Source organism: Amblyomma mixtum, chromosome 4 (genome assembly GCF_055824585.1).
Source record: "Amblyomma mixtum isolate Tamu chromosome 4, ASM5582458v1, whole genome shotgun sequence".
Classification (NCBI taxonomy): Eukaryota; Metazoa; Arthropoda; class Arachnida; order Ixodida; family Ixodidae; genus Amblyomma; species Amblyomma mixtum.
In genome coordinates, this window is record NC_143015.1 from 110,086,881 (window position 1) to 110,093,774 (window position 6,894).

Below are 6,894 nucleotides of genomic sequence, written 5' to 3' on the forward strand. Positions count from 1 at the left end.
GTTACGGTGTGAAGATGCCTACCAGGGTGACTTTTTCGCGCCTCGTAAAGTGCGTGAAAAATGTTTGCAGTTTACAGCTATGACTAAGGCAGTAGCAGGCACAGCGTTGCCGAAAACCGCGTGCAGTGTGGCACCTGGCTTGCCGTACTGGCTTTCCGACTATGATTTCGTGCTGTCTGACTATGATTTGTATTTTGTTTAAAAGGTAAGGAGGAGGAGGAAAACTTTTATTTCTATTTACAGTGGGAGGTCGATGGGGCGAGCCGGAAGGGCCCGCCCCTTACAAACACTAGGAGGGATCCCTAGTCCGGGATCCCTGTAGCTTCCGCAGCTGCCCGGGCTCTAGCTACCAATGCCTGTTGGGCATGGAGTTCGGAGCAGCCGCGCAGGGCAGCTTCCCAGTCCTCTCGAGTGGGGTGGCGGTGGGGTGGGTAGGCAGGATTGGAAGGGCATGCCCACACCATGTGGCTCCGAAGACTCCTCCTCACAGTGTGGGCACGCGCCCGATAAAGAAGAATTGAAGTGCTTAAGTACTGCCGGGCACAGTACAGTATTCGTATAGAGGCGGAGAAGCCAGCGCTCCTCCACCCTGGTGAGGCCTTTACAGGGAGGGGGATAGAGACCATGAAAGTTTTGATAAAGAGAGGTGATCTCTTTAAAGGTGATGGCCGGATTTAAATTGACTTCCGGATCAGGCTGCGGATGAGGCGATGCCCGGTGAGTAAGCGCGCGGGCGGCAGCGTCGGCTGCCTCGTTCCCCTCAAGACCCGCATGAGCCGGAGCCCACACGATGGTACGATGGGTCGGAAACCCTGTGTATTCGCATGCGTGGAGAATTTTGGAAGCACGGTCTGGAATATACCCTTGCTCAATATTGCGGCAGGCGCCCCTGGAGTCCGTGATAATGACTCGGGACTCTGGATCTGCGGCGGCCAGTGCAATGGCGATATCTTCCGCAAATGTCATGTTTGGGGCACGGAAAGTAAGGTCCTGAACTGTAGTGTTTCGGTGGATGACGGCCGCCATATACCAACCCCCATGGTGGGCGCCGGCCGCGTCCACATAGAAGACACCTGGCTTATGGCCATATTCTTGAGAAATAGCCTCCGCCCGCGCGAGGCGGCGACCCTCATGGGTGTCTGCAGTCATGTTCTTCGGAAGGGGTCCCACCTGGAGTGCAAAGCGCCAGGCTTCAGGGATGCGGACCCGTTCCTCTGTCTGTTTTGCATAGGATATGTGTAAGCGGGTCAGAAGGCAGCTCCCCGCAGGTGGTTTGCTCAGTTGCAAGTATTGATTGTTAAGATGAGCTTCTCGTAACTCCCCGAAGGTGTTGGTCATCCCCAGACCGAGTAGACGCTTGTTGGACGTCGTTATGAGGAGGTCGAGCGCTCTCTCATAAATCTGGCGGAGAACTACTTCTAAGGCATTCTCATCGCATTTGCGTAGTTGGAGGTAGGGAGCCGAATATAAAATCCGGCTGGTTACGAATGCATTGGTCAGCCGCAGGGCATCTTTGCATCGTAGTCCCCCCCTTTTATTGGATACCCGGCGGAGCATCCGACCCACCTGGTCCCCCACTTTACGTAGCTTGTTTAGGGTAGTGTCTATCTTGCGCCTATGATGAATGAAAAGCCCCAGTACCCGGATCTCCTCGTGTTCGGGTATCGGTCCGCTAAGCAGGGAAAGGGCAATTTTGGTTGTGCACTTTGAGTTGGGGCTTATGTGCACAAATTCCGATTTGCTCGGAGAGCATTGAAGACCACAGCGACGGGCGTATTCGTCCACAGTAGCTGCCGCTTGTTGCAGGTTGGTCTCGATGACTCCAACCGATTGTTGTGTTGCCCAGAGGGTGATGTCGTCCGCATACAGAGCGTGCTGCACACCGGCGACCTCTGCCAACTGGGTAGCGAGCTTCATCATGGCCAGATTAAATAGTAATGGCGAGAGGACAGCTCCCTGTGGGGTCCCTCGTGTGCCAAGTTGATATGGGCCATATTCTGTGTCTTGCAGCCGGATGTAGGATTGGCGATCTGTAAGGAATTGTTTGATATAATTGAAAGTATTGCGCCCACAGTCTCTTTGCGACAAGTGAGATAGGATGATCTCGTGGGTCACATTGTCGAAAACCCCCCGCAGGTCAAGTGCGATGACTACTTTATCATTGCTGGGGTGCTCGACGGGGTCAAGAATCTCCTTGTGAAGTTGCAACAGGACATCTTGTGCGGACCGGTGTGGGCGGAAACCGTACATGGTGTCTGTGAAAATGTTTTGCTGTTCCAGGAAAGCCGACAATCTGTCGCGGACCATAGCCTCCATCAGCTTCCCCACACACGAAGTGAGGGAGATGGGCCGGAGGTTGTCGGTGTTAATGGCTTTACCTGGCTTGGGAATGAAAGTTACTAGTGCCGTTTTCCAATCTATGGGGAGTGGTGTGCCTCCAATCCAGATAGTGTTGAAGTAATCGAGGGGAATTTCGTAGGCGGTATCTGGGAGGTTGGCAATAAGCTTTACCGTCACCTTGTCCCGGCCCGGTGCTGTACCTCGCTTCATTTTAGCCACAGCCGCTTTTAGGTCATGGAGCTGGAACGGTTGATCCAAATCGGCGAAACGCAGGAGGCGCCCGTGTGCTGTGCAATGTCAGTGCACGTTAAAGATCCCCAGGTGGACGAAATTATTACAGAGACCTCCACTACGGCACCTCTTTCTCTCTCTCTTCTTTCACTCCTACCTTCCACCCCTCCCTTACGGCGCGATTCAGGTGTCCGCCGAGATATCTGAGACAGATACTGCGCTATTTCCTTTCCTCAAAAACCAATTTACCAATTTATTTTTTTACACGCATCACTTCCACTCACTGGGTCTTCAGTGCTGGACATAATAGTTGCGAACAGTGAAAATCCACACTTTTTTGAGCCGTATTGCCGCGAGTATTTGCGACCATTTGCGAGTTTTCCTGGGCCTTGAAAAAATCACAGGGCACTTAGGACTGCTTACGTGCTCTGAACCGAAATCACGTGTTTGTGTCGTTGTGACCCTTCGGCCACGATGCAGGTTGTGCACTGAGAAATGACGCGGAGACGTGCCTGCCAAAGTGATTTTACAAACGCTGAATCCACAAACGTTCCAGTGAAACACTCCGACAATCGGTTCGAGTACCTGTCGCAAGCTAGACTGAAACCTAAGAAGTTTATGCTCTATGCGACGAGATATTGTATGAGACCCCCGCAACGGTGTACACCGAACGGTTGCGTCACAATTTTAAGCATGAAATGCTTTTAGCTCCCGTTGTCGGCAGTGTGGTGACGTCACGCCGAGACCGAGAGCCAACATCCGGGCACTGAATTCCACTCATCCGGGCACCGTACGAGATTTAACGAGACTCTCTAAGCGCTCCTACAAGACTGGCATACAAGCGCAGGTAGCTTCGCGCCGAACGGGTGGTGGCGTTCCTCCCTTCCTGTGCGGTGCGGTTCGGGTGTCCACCGAGATGACAGAGAATTACTGCTCCATTTCCTTTCCTCAAAAAGCGTCGCGTTGGATGGAAACAACTTTATTACACGCACACAAAAAAAAAATCTTCCAGGGTGGTCCCCAACTGGTCCAGGAGTCCACGGGCTAGTGCTTCACGTAAAGCCCGATCCACTAGCCATTTCTGGCCGGCGGGCTGAGCGGTCCGTAAAGCAGCCTCCCAGGAAGAATGAGTGGGATTGGGAATGGGGGATACTGCCTTTGGGGAAGGACATTCCCAAAGGTAATGGAAAAGTGTGGATTTGGGCGTCGCGTTCAAAGGGCAAGGCATCGCGACGAAGGGGTGGTGGCGTTCCGTCGACTGCCTGGCAGCGCTACAACACGATGTCGCGTTCCACTCCTAAAGGCGAAGTTTAAGCGTCATTATTTAGCAGTTCATTATATTTAGCCATTAAACAGTAATTAGTCACTAATTAGTAATTGTCATTACTTCGTCATCAATTATGTGTGACGTAATCCAGTGGTGACGTCACCAGTGTCACATAGGCAAAGTGGCTGTGTCTCCCATGTTTCTAATGGTAGCGTTATGTATTTTGTCCTTTCCGGCTGCCGTATTCTTTTTTAGAGCGCAGCTCTTTGGCGTCCGTTCCTGGGTTTCGCGTCGTCGTCGGCGTCGGCCTCGTAACCAGCTCCGCCCCCCTTTCATCCCCCCAGCGCTATCGGCGTCAGCGGCATGTCAGTCGCTGCTATCTCTTCCCTCCTCCCTTTATCGTGTTGTCCGCTTGCTGCGCGCGCTTCTGCCCCCATCGTTTGCCGCTGGCTGTACACGCCGCCCCCCTCCCCCCTCTTCCTGCGAGTCTCCGGTTGTCAAAGCGCCGGCTCGAACTTAATTCCTTTCTTCGCTCCTCCTCCAATGCAACCCCTGTGCGGTGGCAATCAGAGAGCCAGATTGGTGGCGGCGGATCTGTATATGTGCACCGCCCGAGCCGAAATTGCGAATACGTGTGAAAAAAAAAAAAAAATTCTGTGATAGCGCATACATGTGTTGCTCGATTTCTTTGCCTCAATCTATCGAAAAGGTGAAACAGCTTATTTGCTGCGCTCAAATTTCGCATTAGGAAGTAACGTAATCGTCGGTAATTTTTTGCTTCCCCTATGACTGCCTTTACTTCCTCCTCGGTGTTTGGCCTATCTATCTTAATAATGAAGACATAAACAACATCCGAGTAAGACCAATACCCCGACACATAGATCCGAATTTACATCATGAAAGACGACAAGCCAGAGTCCGAGCACTCACCAGGGAACTCAGCGACAATCCCAACGTAGTCTACACGGACGCAGCAAAGTACCGATACCAACGCAAAACGATCGCCGTTGTAACACGAAGGAGGGCAAGAAATAACCAGCGCAACGATAAACAACCCAAACATGGAAGCAGCTGAAGAAGCCGCCATTGCTCCGGCAATATCGCACGGCAACGCAACAGGACACAACCTCACTATAGTGACGGACTCCAAACAAGCATGTAGAAACTACACAAGAGGCAGGGTCGACAGCATCGCCAATCATATTCTACACACGACGAGAAGACACATAAACACTAAACATAGTATAGTGTGTGTTCGCGGACATGAGGGGATGAGGGGCAACGTGGCAGCAGACGAGTTAGCTCGAGGGTACGTCACCCGAGCAGACTCAGCACTTTGCACCACAGGCACCTTTGACCCAGTTACCCCCACGTACTCAGATATACTCGATCATTACAGGGGTCAGCGGAAACGCTACCCAGCCCCACACAAAAGGCTCACCAAAGAGGAGGCGGTAGACTGGCACAGACTACAAACCGGTACCTGCCCACACCTGCACAAACTACACAAGATTTTCCCTACACAATATGCAGACGAATGTTCGTGGTGTCAAGGTAAACCTACACTAGAACATGTCACATGGACCTGCCCTAAGGCAGACTTAGAGTCAAGAATAAACAACCCGAGTGTGATGCAGTGGGAGCACTTGCTGGCCAGCGAGGACGAGGAAGCGCAACGATTCCTTGTGCGCCGAGCCACGATGGCAGCAGTCAAGTGCGGCATCCTGGACCAAGGATCGACCACGGCGCCCAGTGACCGGTATGGGTCAAGAACACCAATTTATTAACAATAAAGTTTTTCCCATCCATCCTAGGCAAAGTGGTGAGGAAAACGCTTTCGCCTCTACGCACTTTAGACAGTTTCGAACGCGCTGCATATACATTCTTGTCAGGCCTGAGTCTCGTCGTGTCCGCGTACGCTTCGTCTTATGCCCGTAAACATTTCATGCTTACTCTACTCTCGGATACGGGAGAGATCGAGTTTTTACGCGATAGCGTATACAGCTAGTTCGGTGTGAAAGCCGTCGGCGTCCTAGCTGTCGGCACTGCGCGTCGGAAAAAATCGTTCATACCTACCATTTGCCGCAGAATGTTCCGAATGGTATCATACGATTCAGCGTTTCGTGCAGCATAAACTTACTAGTTAGAGCCTAGCTTGCGGCAGGAATTCAAACCGGCTTAACCCGCCGCGGTGGCTCAGTGGTAAGGCGCTCCTCTACCAAGCCGGAGTACGAATTCAATGCGAGCCGAGGAAGTATCGATAGCGCTTGCTGCCGCCCACGCCAATTCGAGAATCATCATTACGGACTCCCGAAAAGCATGTGATCATTACTTGGCAGGGGAGATCTCCCCCTTAGCTGCATTATAGCGGCATCCACCGCCTTTTCCCGGCCCCTGCAAAGGGGCTGAGTAAGACGGAGGAGCGAACTTTAAGGCGCCTGCAGATAGGTACTCTACTCTGTCCCGCAATCTTAAAGCATTACGATCCTAACACGGATGGGCAATGCCCGCAGTGTGGGGAGACCTGTGATATCTTCCACATGGCGTGGGCATGTACTCAAAATCCCCACCTCCCCCCTTCCCCTACCCCTTGCAGAGAGGCATGGGAGACTGCCCTCCCCAACTGCTGCTCGCTTGAGTCCCAAAGGGTTCTGGTCAAGCGGGCGAGAGACGGGGCATTGTCATGCGGTGCCCCGGACTAGGGACGCCGACCATGTAGCGGGGTCACTCTGTGGCTCCCAAACTCTATTTCAGTAATTACAAGTTTTCACCACCACCACCCGGGTTCGAACCCGACCGCGGCGGCCGCATTTCGATGGAGGCGAAACGCAAGAAGCTCCCGTGTGCTTTGCGATGTTATAGTGCACGTTAAAGATCCCCAGGGGGTCGAATTTATTCCGGAGACCTCCACTACGGCACCTCTTTCTCTCTTTCTTCTTTCACTTCTACCTTCCTCCCTTTCCTTATGCCACGGTTCAGGCGTCCGCCGAGATATGCGAGACGGATACTGCGCCATTTCCTTTCCTCAAAAACCAATTTACCAAACCGATTGCCCA

The 6,894-nt window shown here is 52.6% G+C and overlaps 1 pseudogene; it reads right to left on the minus strand.

Moving 5' to 3' along the window:
- Window positions 1-302: 302 nt before the first annotated feature.
- LOC149347832 (uncharacterized) lies at window positions 303-2,599 on the minus strand (annotated as a pseudogene).
- Window positions 2,600-6,894: the final 4,295 nt, after the last annotated feature.